The sequence below is a fragment of the Pan troglodytes genome, chromosome 7 (genome assembly GCF_028858775.2).
Source record: "Pan troglodytes isolate AG18354 chromosome 7, NHGRI_mPanTro3-v2.0_pri, whole genome shotgun sequence".
Classification (NCBI taxonomy): Eukaryota; Metazoa; Chordata; class Mammalia; order Primates; family Hominidae; genus Pan; species Pan troglodytes.
This window is the reverse complement of record NC_072405.2, coordinates 14,588,517-14,610,060: the sequence shown is the minus strand read 5'-3', so window position 1 is coordinate 14,610,060 and position 21,544 is coordinate 14,588,517. Positions and strand designations below refer to the sequence as shown.

At 39.4% G+C, this 21,544-nt stretch overlaps 1 long non-coding RNA gene across 1 annotated transcript in view; it reads right to left on the bottom strand.

Annotated features, from left to right (window-relative positions):
- The window catches only part of LOC107976231 (uncharacterized), a 37,203-nt gene extending 27,389 nt beyond the window's left edge, over positions 1-9,814 (bottom strand). Inside the window, exon 1 of the long non-coding RNA XR_001720007.4 lies at positions 9,672-9,814. This is a non-coding gene — a long non-coding RNA (uncharacterized LOC107976231). The remainder of the gene's footprint in view (positions 1-9,671) is intronic.
- Positions 9,815-21,544: the final 11,730 nt, after the last annotated feature.

The following is a 21,544-nucleotide window of genomic DNA, read 5'->3' as shown; positions in this document are numbered from 1 at the left end:
GATGTGGCAAGTAGGCAGGTGGACCTGAGAGCAGTCCCTCAGGACGACATAGAAAGATGAGGGTGCCCTGTCATTCAGGATAGGGTTGAGCATGGAAGTCCCAGTGGGGTTCAGTTGAGAAGAATGCAGAGCACATAGAATGAGGAACTAGAAACTGTAATAGGACCATGGACGTCAGTGGATATACCATAGCATGATGCCCAAGATCCAGATGCCTTGCCGTGAGAACCAAGAGCCAGGACAGCAAACAAACCCCAGGGAAACAGCTCCCTTCTGGGGATGAGAGAAGGAGGAGAGGGAGGAGGACAATCTTTAATATTCAATTGCCAGTGTTTAAATCCAAACTGACCCTTCTTAAAACCAAAAGCAACAGAGATACTGAGTTGAAATGGGGATTTAGGAGAGAAATTAGGTACTGTCATAGACAAGAAGATCAAGTTACATGTATAAACACTTGAGTTGCAAGTTTTAAACCTGCTGTATCTTAAATGCATTCTTAATCCCATCTCCGGATGCCTGTTTTGTCCCCTTTCTCCCTGGTGCCTTCAATGTCGGTCCACTGGCTGCTCTGGATTAGTCATGCCCCTGTGATTCATTACCGTGCTCACCAAAAATTCCTTTCCATGACCCCTTGATCCCCTTAAACTACCACTGCATTTCTTATCACTCCCACTTGAATTTCCTGTAAACATACTTATATCTTTAATTATTTAATTCCTGTTCATTCCTAGAGTCACTATTATTTGGTGTTCGTCACCGCTATCCTACTGGAATTGAGCTTTTAGAGTTCACATGCAAAAATCAATCCATAATTCAATCAATCAATCAATCAACTTTTCAGAGTCCCTCCTTTCCCATCTCTCTGTGATATTTGTCAGTGTCAATTGAGCTCTCACTCTCCTTGAAACTCTTCCTTTAAAAATTTTTTTCTTATTCTACTTTCTCTTAGATTAAATTTGGCCTGATTCTAACTTTCAGTAGGCTTGGGTAATTTATTCCAGACACTGCAGCTTGCCTTTTGGGTTTTACTTATTTAACTGAGATGTTAGATTGAATTGTGCTGTTTATTTTTAAAGATAAAGAAACAAATTACCATGGCAAAGCCTAGCTGGTGGCCCAGGTACACTGCCACCATACTAAAGAGCTGGTGTCTAGAAGTCTTTTTGTGCATAGTAGGAAAGCACTATATCACCCAGTGATTTGTGCTATCTGGCAGAGACCACCTGATTGATGTTGCATACATTTGCATAAATTAGTCTCACATTTCTTCTTCCTGCTTAACGTTCTCAAAAGGAAGACTGCCCAGCCTTTGAGAATATTGAAGTCAGAAGGCTGAGCTGTGGTGGCCATCTGACATTGTGGAGTGCTGGCTTGCAATGAACCATGGTAATGAGTGCAGGGAGAGTACTGCACTCTTGACACAGGGAAGGCTAAACCCTCACTTGCTCCACAGAGGAGACATAATTTCTCTTACTTTTGCAGGGATACCATATATTTGGGGATGCTGAAAGCTTAACCAACTAAAGACTTCTACTCTCTGATTTGGAAAAGGCATTAGATATAATGCTATTTCTGATTGCTTTTTCTTTTTGTTTTTAACCATATTTTATAGCCAAATAGAAACAGATGCATTTGCTCCCTGAAATAACTTCAGAAGATGTTTTCTTGAAACACTGCTGGTGAAGTAATGTGGTTACCCTACAGAAGTGTGGCTTACCAAATGCAAGCACACGGGTAGGGAGGACAAAACCCCCAAAGGAAAAACCCAGAAGGAACAGAAAAACAAAAGAACCAAACCCCTCGGTATACCCAAATACTTGTTTATATTCATCTTAGAGTATTTTGAAATAAAACATTATCTCCAGAACCTTTTGTGATTTGTGAAAATTTCCTTAAATTCGAAGTGTAGTGTTTACCTTTTGATAGTGAGTCCAAGTACCTGTTGAAGAATAGAATAGTGAGAGAAGGATTTAAATTGCACAGGATGCAATAGGTCCTCAGAATTGCTAACTGTTATTTATTACCTTTTGGTTCTGCTGTAAGAAGTAGTTGGTGACAATATTACTTAAGTATCACCATCTAACAAACCACCCCAAATCTCAGCAACCTAAAATAATAATTCATTACTACTCATGAGTCTGTGGGCCAACTTGGCAGTTCTGCTGATTTGCACTGGGCTGGCACACATGTCTGTGGTCAGTGAGTAAGGTGGCTGTGTGCTGGATTGGTTAGGAAATCTACTATGATATATTCAGCTGTTGGCTGGCTGCCAGCTGGGGCAACAAGGTGATAGAACCCCTTTGTTCCTCATTATCAGACAGGCTAGCCCAGGCTTGTTTTCACTGTGGCTGGACAGTATTCCAAGAATGAGAGCAGAAGTGAAGCTGGACAGCTCAGAACTACCTCAACACCATTTCCACTTTAGTCCATTGAAAAAAGCAAACCGCAAGGCCAGCCCAGACTCAGGGAATGGGAAATCAGACTCCACTTCTTGATGGGAGGAGCCACAAAGTCACATTGCAAAGGGTGGGGTGGATACAGGGAGAAGAGAAGAAATTAAGGAAAAATTTGCAATCAATAAACTACAGGGATATCTCTAATAGTTTAATCATTTTTAGAAACTTTGCAGACAGACTTATCCGAGCACTGTGCCCCAAAAGATATGACTGAGCAATTAGATTCACTACAAGAATCTGATAAGTAACATGCGAAAAATAAACATCTTCAGTGTTTCAGAAGAACATGGCATAAATCTGACTTACGTGTTAAACCAGAGTCTTCACAGAAGGAAGTGAACATCACGGGTATGCCTTCTGCAAATAAGTATTGGTGAAAACCCATTTACTTTAAGTAGTTTCTCCTTTGAACAATTAAACTCTGGTCATTCTTCACATAAACACTGTCTGTTACCTGGGAAGTAGCCTAGAGGTTATCTAGTCTAGTGATTTTTCAAGTCTGCTCAGTTCTGTGTGCACTAAAGTTTTCATGGAGGCGTCCCAGAGACCCCCTTCAGCTGTGGGGAAATGTTGGAGGGGAAGAGGGGGAATGATCTGGGATGAGAAATTCTTGGGAAAGTATGTCAGAGCTCTGAGTCCTGTACATGAATCCAATTCAACCAGGCTAGGGCTGCCCTTTCCTATTTTGCTTATTGGGCTTTGATAAACAATCTCACTGAAAGTTAATGTTTACACAGCTTTTGAAAAGGTTGGAACTCAACAACTAAAAAACAAACAACCCAATTAAAATATAGGCAAAGTACCTGAATAGACATTTTTCCAAAGAAGACATACAATGGCCAATAAACACATGAAAAGATGTTCAACATTATTAATCATTAGGAAAGTGCTAATCAAAAGCACAGTGAGATACCACCTCATACCCACTAGGATAGCTACTACTAAAAAAGCAAAAAGTAACAAGTATTGGTAAGGGTATGGAAAAATTGGTACCCTGTGTACTGTTAGTGGGAATGTAAAATGGTGCTAAGGAAAACAGTATGGCCGTTCTTAAAAAAATTAAAGCTAGAATTATCATATTATCCAGCACTTCTCCTTCAGGATATGTAACAAGAACTGGAAGTAAGGACTCGAGATATTTATATACACTTATGTTCATAGTAGCATTATTCACAATAGTCAAGAGGTAGAAGCAAGCCAAATGTCCATGTTGGATGAATGGCCAAACGAAATGTATATCCATACAATGGAAAATTATTCAGCATTAAAAAAGGAAATACTGACACATGTACAAGATAGATGAAGCTTAAAGACCGTATGCTAAGTGAAATAAGCCAGACATAAAAGGACAAATACTCATGTGAGGTCCCTAAAACAGTCAAATTCATAGACACAGAAAGTAGAATGGTGGTTACCAGGAGCTAGAGAAGAAGGGGGAATGGGGAGTAAGTGCTTAGTGAGTACAATTTCAGTTTTGAAAGATTAAAAAAGTTCTGCAGGTCATTTTCCTTAGTGGAATGACTGGGAAATAAAAAGTAAAACTCACATGTTCTCACTTATAAGTGAAAGATAAACAATGGACACTTGTGAACATAGAGAATGAAGACTCCAAAAGTGAGAGGGTGAGAGGGGTATGAGGGATGAAATAATATCTATTGGGTACAATGGACATTATTTGGGTGATGGATGCACTGAAAGCCCAGACTTTACCGCTACACAATATAACCATGTAACACAACTGCACTTGTACCCCTAAATCCTTAAAAAAAAGTTTTAAAAAAGGAAAAAAACAAAAAAATTCTAGAGATGGATGATAATGATGATGACAGTACAGCAATATGAATATACTTAGTGCCAAATAATGTCCAAGGACTTTTAAGTGGGCTGTACTTGAGTTAAACATCTAAAAATGGTTAAAATGCTAAACCTTATATATTTATATTTTACTTACAATGGAATGAAACAGGTTGGAAAATCTCTGATCAAATCCAAATCCCTCATTTTACATTTGAGAAATGCAGACTTTGCCATTTAAAAAAACTCATCAGAGTGGTACACTTGTTACCATGAACCTACATCAAAACCTCATCACTCAAGTTCATGGTTAATTTTAAGGTTTACTGTAGGTGGTGAGCGTTCTATGGGTTTGGACAAATATGTATTGACATGTAGCCACAATTATAGTATCATTCAGAGTATTTCCTCTGTGTTCTGCTTATTCATACCTCTATCTCCCCTAACCCTGGCAGTCACTGATATTTTCAGTGTCTCCATAGTTTTTCCTTTTCCAGAATGTCCTATTGTGGGAATCATACAGCATGTAGCCATTTCCTATTGGCTTCTCTCATTTAGTAACATGCATTTCAGTTTCTTCCATGTCTTTTCATGACTTGATACCTCGTTTTTATTTAGTGCTAAATTGTCTGGACATATCACAGTTTATCCTACTGAAGGATATCTTGGTTGCTTCCAAGTTTTGCAATTATGAATAAAGCAGCTACAAACATCCCCATGCAGTTTTTTGTGGACATAGTTTTCAACTCCTTTGAGTAAATACCAAGGAGTGTGTTTAATGGATTATATGGTAAGAGTATGTTTAGTTTTGTAAGAAACTGCTAAACAGCCTTCCAAAGTGGCTGTAACCATTTTGCATTTCCACCATCAAAGAATGAGAGTTCCTGTTGCTCTGTATCCTTGCTAGTATTTTGTGTTGTCAGCGTTCTGGATTTTGGTCATTCTAATAGGTGTAAAGTATATGTCATTGTTGTTTTAATTTGCATTTCCCCGATGAAATATGATATCCTTTCACGTTTATTTCCCATCTGTATATCTTTTTTGGTGAAGTATTGTTAAGGTCTTTGACTTATTTTTAAATTGGGTTGTTTGTTTTTTTATTGTTGAGTTTTAGGAGTTCTTTGTATATTTTGCATAACGGTCCTTTATCAGTATGTCTTGGCAAATATTTTCTCCCAGTGTGTGGCTTATCTTTTCATTTTCACTTGATCTTAGCCAAAAGGCTGAGAAGAAATGGCTTTTCATTTTCTTGACAGTGTTTTTCCCAGAGTAGAAATTTTCAATTTTAATGAATTTCAACATAGCAATTCTTTCTTTTATGAATCATGCCTTTCGTGTTGTATCTAAAATCATCAGCCTAAGGTCATATAGATTTTCTTCTATGTTATCTTTTAGGAATTTTATACTTCTGTGTTTTACATTTACATCTGTGATCCATTTGGAGTGTTTTTGTTGAAGGCATAAGGTCTGCGTCTAGTGTGTCTAGATTCACTTTATTTTCTTTTTTATGCATGTGGCTGTATAGTTGTTTGCACACCTTTTGTCGCTTGTCAAAAATCAGTTGACTCTATTTATGTATGTCTGTTTCTGAGCTCTTTGTCCTGTTCCGTTGATATATTTGTCTATACTTTTACCAATATTTGGGTAGTGTCACTCCTCCAACTTTATTTTCTTCCTCAGATATTGTGCTGGTTATTCTGAGTCCTTTCTCTTTCCACATAAACATTAAAATTAGTTTGTGGATATATGCAAAATAATTTGCTGGGATTTTTATTGAGATTGTATTAAATCTATATATCAAGTTGGGAAGAACTGACATTTTGACAATATTGATTCTTCCTATCTCTGGGCATGGAATATCTATTCATTTATTTAGTTTTTCTTTCATTTGTTGTCAAAGAGTATAGCTTCCTTCATATAGATCTTGTACATATTTTGTTAGATTTATACCAAAGTATTTCATTTTGGTGGGTGTTAACACAAATGGTGTTGTTTTAATTTAAATTCCAGTTTATTAGTGGTATAAAGAAAAGAAATGGACTTTTGTATATTAACCTTGCCTCCTGAAAACTTGCTGTGATTTCTTATTAATTAGTTCCAGGAAGTTTTTTTGTTGTTGCTTTTGTCGATTCTTTTGAATTTTCTACTTAGACAATCATATCATCTGTGAACACAAGCAGTTTATTTCATCCTTCCTAATCAGTATATCTTTTCTTTCTTTTTCTTTTCTTGTTACATTAACTAGGACTTCTAGTACAAGTTTGAAAATGAGTGGCGAAGGGGATATCCTTGCCTTGTTCCTGATCTTAGTGGAAAAGCTTCTGGTTTCTCACCATTAAGTATAATGTTCGCTGCAGGCTTTTTGTAGGTGCTTTTTATCAAGTTGGGAATGTTTCCCTCTATCCTTAATTACTTGAGAGTTTTTGTCATGAATGAGTATTGTGTTTTGTCAAATGCTTTTTCTGTATCTATTAGTACGATCATATGATCCTTCTAATGTAGCCTGTTGATGTGATGGATTACATTAATTGATTTTGGAATATTGAAATAGACTTATATACCTAGGATGAATTTCAATGGGTAATGGTGTATAATTCTTTTTATATATAGTTGGATATGATCTGCTAGAATTTTGTTGAGGATTTTGGTGTCTATGTTTATGAGAGATATTGGTTTGTAGTTTTCTTATAATGTCTCGGTTGGCTTTTGTATTAGAGTGACGTTAGCTTTGTAGAATGAATTAGGAAGTATTCCCTCTGCTTCCACCTTCTGAAAGAGATTACAAATAATTGGCATAATTTTTTCCTTATACGTTTGGTAGATTTCATCAGTGAATCCATTTGGGCCTGGACTTTCCTGTTTTGGAAGGTTATTAATTATTGCTTCAATTTTAAAAAATAGATATGGTCTAATAAGAGTGTCTATTGCCTCTGGTGTGTGTTTTGGCAGATTATGTCTTTCAAGGAATAAGCCCATTTCATCTACATTGTCAAATTTGTGGGCACAGAGTTGTTTATTATTGTTTACATGTCCATGGGATCTGTAGTGATGTCCCTCTTTCATTTCTGATAGTAATAATTTCTTTCTTCTTACTCTTTTCTAAGCCTGACTAGAGGCTCATCATTTTATTGATTTGTTCAAAAAAACAGATTTGGGATTCTTATCTTCTCTATTTCCTGTTTTCAATTTCATTGGTTCCTGCTCTAATTTTAATTTGTTTTCTTCTGTCCCCTCTGGAATTTTGTTTGTTTGTTCGTTTTTGAGACAGAGTCTAGTTCTGTTGCCCAGATTGCAGTGCAGTGGCATTATCTCAGCTCACTGCAACCTCTGCCTCCTGGGTTCAAGTGATTCTCATGCCTCAGCCTTCCAAGTAGCTTGGGATTACAGATGCATGCCACCACGCCCGGCTAATTTTTGTGTTATTAGTAGAGATGGGGTTTTGCCATATTGGCTAGACTGGTCTCAAACTCCTGACCTCTAGTGATCCGCCTCCTCAGCCTCCCAAAGTGCTGGGATTACAGGCATGAGCCACTGCGCCAGCCTGTTTCCTCTGGATTTAATTTGCTCTTCTTTTTCATGTTTCCTAAGATGGAAGCTTAGATGATTTTTAGATCTTTCTTATTTTAAATGCTGTAAGTTTCTCTCTAAGCATTGCTTTTCCTGCATATCACAAATTTGCCTAAGTTGTGTTTTCATTTTCATTTAGTTCAAAATGTTTTAACATTTCTTTTGAGTTTTCTTCTTTAAACCATTTTAGTTAGAAATGTGTTATTTAAACTCCAAGTATTTTGTGATTTTTCAAGTTATTTTTTGTTATTGATTGCTACTTTAATTCCTTTGTGCTCTCAGAGCAGGCCCTGTATGATTTGTATTCTTTTTAATTTGTTCAGGTGTGTTTTATGGCCCAGAATGTGGTTTACCTTGGTGAATGTTCCAGGTGAGCTTGAGAAGACCATGTATCCTGCTCTTGTTGAGTGAAATAGTCTATGGATATCAGTTATACTCAGCTGATTGATTATATTGTTGAGTTCACATGTGTCCTTACTGACTTTCTCCCTGCTGGATCTTCATTTCTGATAAAGGAGTGTCTAAGTCTCCAACTATGATAGTGGATTCATCTGTATCTCCTTGAAGTTCTATCAATTTTTGCCCAATATATTTTAACACTTTGTTGTTAGGCACATATATGGTAAAAATGTTTATATCTTCTTGGAGAATTGCCTCCTTTATCATTATGTAATGCCTCTTTTTATCCATGGTAACTTTCTTTGCTTTGAAGTCTGCTTGTCTGAAAGTAATATAGCTACTTCTGCCTTCTTTGGGTGAATATTAGCATAGTCTTTCTTTCTGCATGATTTACTTTTTTTTTTTTTGACTGAGTCTCACTGTGTCACCAAGGCTGGAGTGCAATAGCGTGATCTGGGCTCACTGGAACCTCTGCCTCCCAGGTTCAAGCTATTCTCCTGCCTCAGCCTCCTGAGTAGCTGGGACTACAGGCACGTGCTACTGTGCCTGGCTAATTTTTGTATTTTGGTAGAGATAGGATTTCGCCATGTTGGCCAGGCTGGTCCTGAACTCCTGACCTCAAGTGATGTGCCCACCTCAGCCTCCTAAAGTGCTGGGATTACAGGTGTGAGCCACCATGCTTGTCCATCATTTACTTTTGATCTATGTGTATGTTTATATTTGAAGTGGGTCTGTTGTAGGCAATAGATAGTTGGGTATTAATCCATTTTTGAATCCATTCCAATAATCTCTGTCTTCTAATTGGTGCATTTAGACTACTGACATTTAAAAAGGATTATTGATATAGTTGGATGGATATCTACCACAGAGACTTCACTTTTTTACCCTGGCAACATAACTTGGAGGACTTTCCATATCAATCAGTACATGTAGATCATCCTATGATTATTTTAACAACTGCCTGCTATCCCACTATTTGGATGTACCACAATTTATTTAACCAGTTCTATGATGACAGGCATTGAGGTCATCAAATCTTTTGCCCTTGTATCTATCTTTTTAGTTGTACCTCCCCTTCTGGACTGTTAGTGCTTCTGAGGGCATAGACTACAACTTACTCATTGTTATTCTTTCAGAACTCTGCACAGTGCCCCAGCCTTAATATTACTACTTATTAAGGAGACGAATAAATGAATTTAGCAAGCTGGGCCCAGTCACTTTAGATTCTGGTCCTGATTCCCTATGCATGGGCTTTCTGAGCGTGGGTAGGTCACATCACCTTTCAGGCTTCAGTGTCAACACTGAAGTAAGTAGATAAAATGACACAGTGCTTCTACTTCTGAACTCCTATGATTCCTAGTGTTAGACTGACCTAGGAGCTGATCCCCTTTTCAGTCTCAGGACCTGAGGTGAGGAAAAGTCCCTCTCCTGCTGTTGAATAAAGCCCCATCTTACCTGGGCCACCACTCAGAGCTTGGTCTGTTCAAAACCTGGTCATTTTCATTTGGGAGTAGACATGAAGGGTTGGCTGGTCCTTTAATCCTCAGGGCCATGTGAGGTGGCTCTGCACTGGGATGAAGATCTTTCTATAAGAGGTATTTGCCTGGGCTACAGTGTCTGATACAGAGTTTCACACAGCCTAAGTGCTATTTGCATAAAATGTCCCCATAATGCAGGGCATTGTGCCTTTTCTGCAAAGAAAAAAAAAAAACCCATTAACAAAGGGCCTCACAATGATGGGAAAATGGATGTTAACATTTCTGCCTGACTGATAATCTCTGATGTTACCCTTGGGAAGCCCCAGCTTTCAGAATGATTTATTTGTCAGGGTTTGGCGTTTTTTTAGTCCCATAATGGGTTATCTGGCATATGCAGCAGTGGGCAGTAGCAGGAGGTTCAGTGCTGGAAACAAAATTAAGAGAGTTTTATGTTTTCTGGGGATTTAGTAGTTTCTGTTTTCTGAGGTGAAGTTTTCATTTCAAACAAAATAGAAAGGGACAAAGAATCAGTAGGCTTTTTTGGGTTTGTTTTGTTGTTCTTTGCATGTCCTTTTTTCTTACTGCCAAACTCTCAAGTTGAATGTTTGACCCTCAGGGGTGAAGCTGGGGATGAGGGTTTTTTTTTTTTTTTTTTTTTTTTTTGACATTTCCTGTGATATCTTTGGTTTTATATTTCTTTGTTGTACAGAAACCTTATAGTGATATTATTGGAGAATTCGCCAGGTGATATCTTGGCAAGAGGCCGGAGCAGTCTGTTTTGCAGCACACAACAGGCATTGGGTGGGAGAGATGCCCAATGGCCAGAACCTTAGAACTCCTTTCTGAGGGAGAATACAGGAGATTATTTGGATTAGTTACCTGCTCGCATTTTCCTCTTGCATTTGAAAGCATATTACCTCAGTTAAGGTCCCTGTGTGCTTCTATATAATGTCCATACATAGGATAGCTTTTTTTCCCCACTGGCTTCTCAAAATCTCACAGTTTTATGAAATAAATATTACACTTAATGCCTGAACTTTTGAGTCCAGGGTTCATATCAATAACATTAGCAACAGTGCTAATTATGGCCTCTAGTGGCTTCTCAGAGTTGGACAGAGTCTTTGTTGTATGGACGAAGGTCCACTTACCACTCAACAGACACATTATTTATGGTTGGCATTGAAATAGGTGTTTTGGGGTAGAGCATATGGTTTCTTCTCTCACTAGATTTACAATATAAGAGAAAGAAGAAAAATTAACCATTTAAGATAGATCTGAAGTCTATTTTTGATTATGTCAACAAAAAGTCAAACTTTGTAAAATATTTGAAGACATTTACTCTGAGCCAAATATGAGTGACCAATGGCCCGTGACACAGCCCTGAGCAGGTCCTGAGAACATGTGCCACAGCTTGCTTTTACAAATTTTAGGGAGACAAGGCATGAATCAATATATGTAAGAGGTACGTTGGTTTGGTCCAGAAAGATGGGACATCTAGAAGTGGAGGCTTCCAAGTCATAGAGAGGTTGAAAGATTTTCTGCTGGGCAATTGGTTGAAAAAGTTACTATTTATAGAAAGTAATGTCTGGGTTATGAGAAGGGTTGTGGAGACCAAGGTTTTATCATGCAGATGAAGCCTCCAGGTAGCAGGCTGCAGAGAGAATAGATTGTAAATGTTTCTTTTGTTTTCTTTCTTTCTTTCTTTTTTTTTGAGATGGAATTTTGCTCTTGTTGCCCAAGCTGGAGTGCAATGGCACGAGCTCAGCTCACTGCAACATCCGTCTCCTGGATTCAAGAGATTCTCCTGCCTCAACCTCCCAAGTAGCTGGGATTACAGGCATGCACCACCATGCCCGACTAATTTTTTGTACTTTTAGTAGAAACCGGGTTTCACCACATTAGCTATGGCTGTTCTCGAACTCCTGAACTCAGGTGATCCACCCGCCTTGGACCCTCAAAGTGCTGGGATTACAGGCATTAGCCACCATGCCCAGCCTTGTAAATGTTTCTTATCAGACTTAAAGAGTCTGTTCTAAAGTAATTCCAAAAGTAAGGAGGCTGCAATGAAGCATATCTGGTTCCCCCTTCCCATCATGTCCTAAACCAGATTTTTCAGGTTAATTTTTGGAATGCCCTTGGCTGAGACGAGGGGTCCACTCAGATGATTGGCGAGGGCAGCGGGGAAGGGGGGGCACATCTTAAAATTTTATTTTTGGTTTACGATTAAACACCAGGGGAGTGAAAGAAATAGTAATATATGCTGACTGTGATGTCTAAGATAATCTGTGTCAAGAGGAATCAAAACTCCATGGTCCAGATAGAGGACCCTTATATCTTTAACCTCAAAAATGTGATGTAACCTGGTGGGCAGCTCAGAGTTCAGACTCCAGTAACTCCACTGACAACACTCCCTGACCTTGAACTTGTCTCACACATGAAAGGTTTTTGCTCCATTAGGAAAGAAAGACGACTAAAATGACCTCCATCGGGGGATAAGATGTCTCATTCATTAATTAAAGAAACATTCTTCAGGGAGCCTTACACACTCCTTGGGATAAGAATTGCTACAGCCTCCCTTCCGACTTATCATGAAACATGTTTTAGGACAAGGTTTTGGCACAGAAAATACAATCAGAATCTCTCCTACAAGAAGTGTAATTACAGGGGGCTTTGAATTGACAGTGGCTGACAAGATTTCAACCAGCGCGTTAGAAAATCAATGACAAACACGCTTTTCGACATCAGGGAGCTGTGATGGGCTCCGCTTGATTGACAGCCAGGGAGATATGTGTAACTACTTGCAGTTTACCTAATATTGTTTTATACGCTTCTTTACTGGCCAACAACAGTGTTTCTCACTTTGCTCTGCCTTCCTTTTGCCAATTCCCTGTAGATGAGATGAAACTGAATCTTATTATCACTTCACCTTGAAGGGGAATTCAAACGCATCACTTTGAGGTCTAAAAAAAAGTCTCTAATCAACAGTAGGTAAATGAAAAAGTGAAGTAAAATATGATTCATAAAAACTGTTCCCACGCAATAGTTAAGCCGCCCTGCTGAATTAGACAGGGGCATGTTTTAAAAGTTTCTATCTCTATACTTTAAACAAATATTAAGAGGGATCAGCCATCATTTGTGTGTGTGCTTCTGCATATTTGTCACAAAGATATCTGCAGTTTTTCTAAATAAAAATGAAAATTTAAAATTGGCCTCATGGTTTTTTAAAAAGCATTTTCTAGTCACCCAGTTGGTTCTTAGAAGTAAAACTCAGAATATTCGTTCATTTTCTTGGCTGAACCCTACAAAACGTCTACTTTGTAGGACAAAAGCAACTGAATATTGGCAATTTCATAAGGATCAACCAAATAAACCAGCTAAAAGCCTTATGATATCTTGTGCATTGTGATTTCAGGAGCTCTGCAAAGGACCTATAACCTTAATACTAGATAAAACCACCTGTTCTGTAATCTAAAAAATGATTATATAATAATACATAGTAAATAGTACGTAAATAAAACATTGAGAACAACACATGTCTCAACTTGAACTAAAGTATCAATGACCAACATCAGAGTCATTCCTTGGAGCTAAATGAGGCAAGCACACAGCAGAGCCCAGATGGCATAAAGGGGTGGTGAGTGGAGGCACAGGGACATGGAAAGGGTGGCCTGTCCTCTGCAGAGCCTCTGGAACAACTCTGTCAATGCTATGATGCTTACCTTTCTGAAAGGTCATCCTCCCACGTTATAGTCAGTGTCTTGGCTGAGGAGTGGTGTTCCCAGATCTACATAGGTAGATTGCATAGTCACTGACTCTGCTGGGAAGAGACCGGGTTGTTTCTCATCCAAAGTCCTGACCACTAAGATGTGACTGATCCTATATGGCCTTTTGGGCCAAAATGGAGAGACTAAAGACACAATTGAACAATGGCCAGACCACATATAAAAACAGAACACTGATCTAAAACCTGCTCCAGAAACCAATCCCCTTATCTACACTAACCAGCCCAGCAACAAGTCGAAACTGTAGGAGGCCAGATTGCTATCTCTAGTAACAGTCCTGAAAGCCAAAAAATCACTTCTGTATCAGTTGGCTCCAAATGGCCAGGACTTGATTAATAAATCACAGCTTATCCTCATTTTTGTCCCTGCTTCCAATTTAGGACCCACCAGAGAAAGCCAAATATGCTTCCCTAACCAATCCCATAGGATGCCCTGCTCTGAGTCTGCCCGCCTGCAGCCTCCCCATGCCAGCAGTCTCCAATCAGGACACACCTGATGCCTTCACTTCTTGCCACTATGAAGCTCTTCCACTCCATTGCCTGTCTTTGAGTCTCTGCCAAAATGCAGTTGATGCTGGCTAACTCTCTTGTTATAGTAAGCTCTAAATAAACGGTCGTTCTGTTTTCCTATGGTTGGTCTTCATTTATTTCCAAAAGACACTTCACCTCCCACCTGTGGTTCTGAACATCCGCACATTTTAAAGTTACTGCTTCATCAGCTTCTTTGTCCTGGCGCCAGGCCTCTGTCAGTCCTCAGGCACTGGAGGTTTCCATTCCCTCTGGGCCACTCTATACCAGGCGAGGGAGGCAGGAGCACTGCCCTAAAGCTGTTTATGTACCTTCCTTCCACTGCCTCCCTCTGACCATGGCTCTGGTGCCATTGTGGAGGTGTCCGTGGGTAAGGCGGGGGAAGCAGAAAAAGTCCCTTTTATTCTTGGTTGTTTCTAAATAATCCCCTTTCCGACAAGGTCAGGTGTAAAAAGTGGAGTGGGGATGAACGTTCCGGCTTCTGCTCTCCTTGCTTTCCCTTTGTGTCTCCTCCTGTCTCCTCCCCTAGAATCCTCGGGCAGACTTTGGGCTTTGTTCCCTTCCTCTGTGTCTTTTTGTCCACCTCCTGTAAGGCAACACCCGTCTCTATGAAACATCTTCTACACTATGAAAGAAACAGTTCGGGCGCGGTGGTTCATGCCTGTAATCCCAGCACTTTGGGAGGCCGAGGTGAGTGGATCACCTGAGGTCAGGAGTTCGAGACTAGCCTGGACAACATGGCAAAACCCCGTCTGTATTAAAAATACAAAAATTAGCCGAGTGTGGTGGCCGGCACCTGTAATCCCAGCTACTTGTAAAACTGAGGCAGGAGACTCACTTGAACACGGGAGGTGGAGGTCTCAGTGCGTGGAGATCCCGCCATTGCACTCCAGCCTGGACAACAAGAGAGAAACTCCTTAAGGCCCAGCACTTTGGGAGGCCGAGGCGGGTGGATCACGAGGTCAGGAGATCGAGGCCATCCTGGCTAACACGGTGAAACCCTGTCTCTACTAAAAATACAAAAACAAAATTAGCCAGGTATGGTGGTGGGCACCTGTAGTCCCAGCTACTCAGGAGGCTGAGGCAGGAGAATGGGGTGCACCTGGGAGGTGGAGCTTGCAGTGAGCCGAGATCGCGCCACTGCACTCCAGTCTGGGCGACAGAGGGAGACTCCATCTCAAAAAGAAAAAGAAAAAAGAAAAAAGAAAGTGCCTCTAGGTCTTGTAGAACCAAGTCTGCATCCACATCGGTAGATGACTAGCTGCTGCCCCAAGCCCCCTCATTGTCCCACCAGCGCAACCCCTCCCCAAGGACACCTGCTCCAATGGTAAGGCCTGGACTGTTCTAATTGGCTAGTACCTGGTCTGTTCTAATTGGCTAGTACCTGGTCTATTCTCATTGGCTGGTTCCCAGTACTTCGGTTCCTGGACTGTTATGGTTCACTGGAGCCTGGTCTATTCTCATTGGCTGGTGATTGGCCTGTTCTGATTGGCTGGTGCATGTGCAGCGCTGGTTGTTGAATAATCCAAATTTCATATCTACCCTAACTCCTTATCTCAGGCTGCCTGGGAGGAAGGCAAGACATACAGAAGTGCAAATGAAAACACATGTAAATATTTTAAAAACTATTACTCCTTTATAAGCAGAGCTCCTAAACTCCTAAGCAAACCCCCAGTGAAGCTAGGTGAGCAAGGCGCGAGTCTTACTTTCTGCATGCCAGCATGTTGCATTGTGCTTACGGCCCACACCCTTGAAATCAGACAAGGCTGTGCTCATTCCAGGCTCTGCCACTGACCAACAGGATAACCTCGGGTCGGCTATTGACTTGTCTGAGCTCCAGAGTCCTGATCTGTAAAGCAGACCAATGATGCTTAGAGTGATGTGAGGATTTAATGAGGTGATGTGTAAAATACACAGCCCAGTGCTTGGTTGATAGACAGTACCTACTATTGGTATTTTTTTTAAAGGATTTTTTCCAATATTTTGAATTTTAACAGAATCTTATGAAGCTTTGGTGTAGAGTACGTGAACATAATATCAACTTTGTGGATTTGAGTTTTAACAGCATGAGATGGGGTGTTCTTATCAAGGTTCATGGTTGTAAATATGAGAGATGGAGTCTGTCTCGCATAAGCAGAAGGCGGATTTAATACATTCATTCTCAATAGGGGTTACATTGCCCAGAGAAGGAGTGAAAATTAGTCTCTGAGGACCAAAGAAAAGCTTAGATATTGCAATAGTCCGTTACCCTCCACAGGGTCATCGTCTTTAAACAGATGTACCGAATATCTGTGATATTAAAATGTCATTGGAGGGGATGGGGAAATGGGAATGATCAGAGGAAAAAAAAAGTCTTAAAAAGTGTTTTAGTGGTTATGGGGGTGTGTGAAAAGGTTAAGAAACGTGGGAGGAAGTGGGTAGCTCTTAGAGTCTATGTGTCTATACACTGGCCAGAATACCAGGCTCAGATCAGGGGACAGCTGTCAGCCAGACAGAGGTAGGCTGGTTAGGACATGCCATGATTGCCACCAGGTCACAGTTATTTGGGCTCAGTGTCTGCCATCTTCTCATTTTCAGGCAAGCGGTATTTCTTATCTTCTAATCTTTGACCTGCCTTCTGGGAGGCGAGTGGAGATGCCACTCATTCCTTTCAGGCTTTCCCTTTCTCCCTGAGGGGGATGGGTCCTTGGTTCCTAAGCCTGTTCTAACTTCTGACCAGTCTATGGAATTTTCTTGACTCATCCTTTCTTACGCAACTTTCTTATTCTCAGTGCCTCCTTCATCAACTGTGCTCAGGTTCCCTAAGAGGGGAGCCCATGGTTTTCTAAACTCAGACTGGAAAGGGGTGGGTAGCTGGGCCCAGGGAAGAGCAGGGGGCAACTGAACAGCTCTAGAGAGGCTTTTGTAGTTGTCGTCATCGGGATTGCCTGGCATGCTTCTTGGAGACAGTACTTTGTCTTGTCTGGCATAATTAGTGCATTCGTGTAGTTTGTACGATGCTTTAGTGTTTAGCATTTCACATACGTTATCTTATTTGACAGCAACAACACTGTGATGGAACCCTTATTATGAAATTCATCTTCTAACTGAAGACATATGTGTACAGGAAGTACAAACTATCAAGATATAAAGGTTCAAAAGGAGAGCTGGAAAGAATCAAGACGTATTGTACACTCTGAGACTAATCAAGGTCTTCTCTGATTTCAGTCCCAGTGATAATTAGGTAGCTCTGTCTTTCCTGAGTTGAATGCTCTGTGGCTACAGGGCTACTTGAGACATTCCCTCCCAGCCCTCATAGCTGGCTAGCTGGTTTCAACACAGTATTATTTATATTCATAAAGTCCTGAAACAGTAGTGCCTCTGTCCCCCAGCCACATTAATCACTCCTCTGTCTGTGTGCAACCACTGAACCGCACACGTGCCTCACATTCCTGGCTTGTTTAGTATATGCCCAGTACTGGGCTAAGTGGTTTTACATGGAAGATTTCATTTAGCCTGTGCAGCAACCCTCAGACATAGGTACCACTATTATCTGGATTCTATAGCTGCAGAAACTGAGGCTGTAAATAAACTGTGATCATACAGCTAAGAAAATGGCACAGCTGGGATTTGAATATCCATCTGCCTGATTCCTGAGCCTGAGTTCTTCCTCTCTGCTCTACCTGTTGCCTCTTTGTTTATAAATTGGCTTCTCCCATTGGTGTCTAAACTCTTGAGGGCAAGGGCCATGACTTTTATATTTTGCCCCTAGGAATAGTGCCTGGAACATAATAGATCCTCAATAAATACTTGTTGGATTAATGAATGGATGAGTGAATGGATATCTCTGGAGCCTTTCTGAAAATCCCGTGTTCAGGTATCAAGTGAATATCCTTGCTCAGGATGCCTAATTGGCTGAACAATACATTGGCTCAGAACTTTGAACTCTCCTCTAATTTCCTGGGGGATACGGCTGTTCTCTTTAGTCTGGGTGTGGCTGCATTTCCCTACTGATGTCTTGTTTTGTTCTTCCTGTTGAGTGAGGACAAACACTCTAGCCAAGTAAATCATGAGGTTATTATAAAAAAATGGGGGGGGGGCTCATAAGAATAAAAAGTTTTAAATAAATTACCGTCACTTAAAAATATGTATCATACATAGAGTGACTTGTAGCGAAAAGTTTTCTTTTCTGTTTTGGCTTTTTTTTTTTTGGCAAATAGTCACCTACTAATCAGGGAATTATTAGATATTTGAAAAGATGGAGAGAAAGCTAGAAAACTGTGATGAATATAATGTTTTATATATATTTTAAGGTCTTCCTTTTCTCAATTTTGCTTCAGAAATAACATGGTTTTGGGTGTTTTAGTTTGCTTGGAAGCTCATTTTCAACTTCATAGGGAAAAGGTTTCTCTCTTCTTAGAGGTTCATCTGTTTGAACTTCTGTCTCTGAGTGCTATCAGCTCCCTGGGTACCTGTGATTATTTAATTACCTGATTATTAGCTGAATATTTGTCTTAAAGTGTTTGCATATTCTTGAAGAAAAATAATCAATTTCTTCAGAAACGATTCACAGAATATGTTGTTAAGATTCAAAAGTAGAAGGTAAAATTATGAATGAATTTATGATGTACTTCCAAGTCAGAGAAATCAAGGAAAAATGTAGTCTCTAGCTCCTGTATTGACCTTTCTCCAGTAGAGTCTCTTTGAAGTGACCTTCTCTCTCCGTCTTCAGAGCAGATGACCTGTCTTTGCAAGCAGGCTTCTGAGGCAATTATTTTTGGTTGACTTTCAGGTTAACGTTAAAGGCAAAAGAGGGACCCAGGCTTAAAAAGAAATGTTGGCAGCATGGACCAGAGCCAGACTTATGGGGTTCTCTGCCTTCTACACTCCTCTAGTGAGTGGTTCTTAACTTTGGTTGCACATTAGAATCACCTAGATATCTGGAATTCTGATTTACTTTTACTGGTGTATGACCCGGGAATCAAAGTTTGATAAAGCATCCCAGATGATTATAATGTAGAACCAAGATTGAGAGTCATTATAAAGGAATTTCATGTAACACAGAACAATTGCTGGAAGTCCTAGCTAGAGCAATCTGACAAGAAAAGAAATAAAGGGCATCGAAATTGGAAAGGAAGAAGTCAAATTATCCTTGTTTGCAGATGATGGGATCTTATATTTGAAAAAGTCTAAAGACTCCACTAAAAAATTATTAGAGCTAATAGATAAATTCAGTAAAGTTGCAGGACACAAAATCAACATAAAAATCACTAGCATGTCTATATACCAACAGCAAACAATCTGAAAAAGAAATCAATAAAGCAATGCCTTTTACAATAGTTACAAATGAAACAAAATACCTAGGAATTAACTAAGCCAAAGAAGTGAGAAATCTCTGCAATGAAAACTATAAAATGTTGACAAAAGAAATCAGAGGACACAAAAAAACGAAAGATACTCCATGTTCATGGATTGGAAGAATTAATGTTGTTAAATTCTCGATACTAACTAAAGCAATCTACAGATTCAAAGCCCTATAAAAATACCAATGACATTCTTCAAAGAAATAGGAAAAACAATTCTAAAACTTATATGGAATCAGAAAGGACCCAGAATAGCCAAAGCCATCCTGAAAAAAAAAAAGCAAAACAAAACAAAACAAAAAAACCCAAAAACTGGAGGAATCACATTACCTGACTTCAAATTATACTACAAAGCTATTGTAACTAAAATACCATGGTATTGACATAAAAACAGACACACAGACCAATGGAACAGAATAGAGAACCAGAAACAAATATATACATCTACAGTGAACTCATTTTTAACAAAGGTGCCAAGAACATACGTTGGGAAGAAAATAGTGTCTTTAATAAATGGTGTTGGGAAAACTTGACATTTATATGCAAAAGAATAAAACTGGACCCCTATCTCTTTCCATATACAAAAATCAAGTCAAATTGGATTAAAGGATTAAATAAAAGACCTCAAAGTATAAAACTACTTAAAGGAAATATTGGGGAAGCTCTCCAGGACATGGTCTTGACAAAATTTCTTGTGTAGTACCTCATAAGCACAGGCAACCAAAGAAAAACATAGACAAATGAGATTATATCAAGTTAAAAAGCTTCTTCACAGCAAAGGAAACAATCAACAAAGTGAAGAGACAACCTAAAGAATGGGAGAAAATATTTACAAATTACTCATCTGACAAGCGATTAATAATAAAAATATATTAGAAGTTCAAACAACTCTATAGGAAAAAAATCTAATAATCTGGTTAAAAATGGGCAAAAGATCTGAATAGACATTCTCAAAATAAGACTTACAAATGGCAAACAGGTATATGAAAAGGTGCTCAACATCAATGATTATCAGAGAAATGCAAATAAAAACCACAATGAGATATCATCTCACTGCAATAAAATAGCTTTTATCCAAAAGACGGGCAATAACAAATGCTGGTGAGGATGTGGAGAAAAGGGAACCCTCCTACACTGTTGGTGGGAATGTAAATTAGCACAATCACTATGGAAAACAGTATGGAGGTTCCTCAAAAACTAAATAGAGAGCTCCCATATGATCCAGCAATCCTACTTCTAGGTATTTACTCAAAATAAAGGAACTCAGTACATAGAAGATATCTGTACTCTCATGTTCATTGCAGCAACTTGAGTGCTCATCAACAGATTAATGGATAAAGAAAATATGGTACATATACAGAATGGAGTACTATTCAACCATGAAAAAGAATGAGATTCTGTCATTTGCAACAATATGGATGAAACTGGAAGTCATTATATTAAGTTAAATAAGCCAGGCACAGAAAGACAAACTTCACATGTTCTCATTTATTTATGGGAGCTAAAAGTTAAAGCAAACTCATGGAGAGAGACAGTAGGAGGATGGTTATCAGAGGTAGTGGAGGGAGGGAGATGGGGATGCATAATGGGTACAAAAATATATTTAGATAGAATGAATAAGATCTAGTTTGATAGCACAACAGGGTGGCTACAGTCAGGAACAATTTATTGTACATTTAAAAATAACTAAGAATATAATTGCATTGCTTGTAACACAAAGTAAAGATAAATGCGTGAGGTGATGGATGACCCGTTTGCCCTGATGTGCTTATTTCACATTGCATGCCTGTATCAAAATATTTCATGTACCCCATAAATATATCCACCTACTATGTACCCCCAAAATTAAAAATTAAATAGATTATAAAAACAAACAAAAAAGAACAATTGCTAATGGAGAAACAAAGGGGTGAGAGTTCTCACTGACTTAGCTATAGAAAACCAACCTACAAGTAAGAATCAAGCGGAAGATTTGTCCTAGCTCCCTGGGTGCTGATTGTTTAAATCCTTACTTCTGAAAATGTGGTCTAGACCAGCAGCAGCAGCAGCAGCATCATCACCTGGGATTTTGAAAGAAATGCAGAATCTCAGCCCTTGACCTAGGGAATCAGAGTCTATACATTTTCACAAGGTCTCCAAATGATGCATCTGCCGTGGTGAGGTTTGAGAAGCCTGACCTAGATAGACACAGGGCGGAAG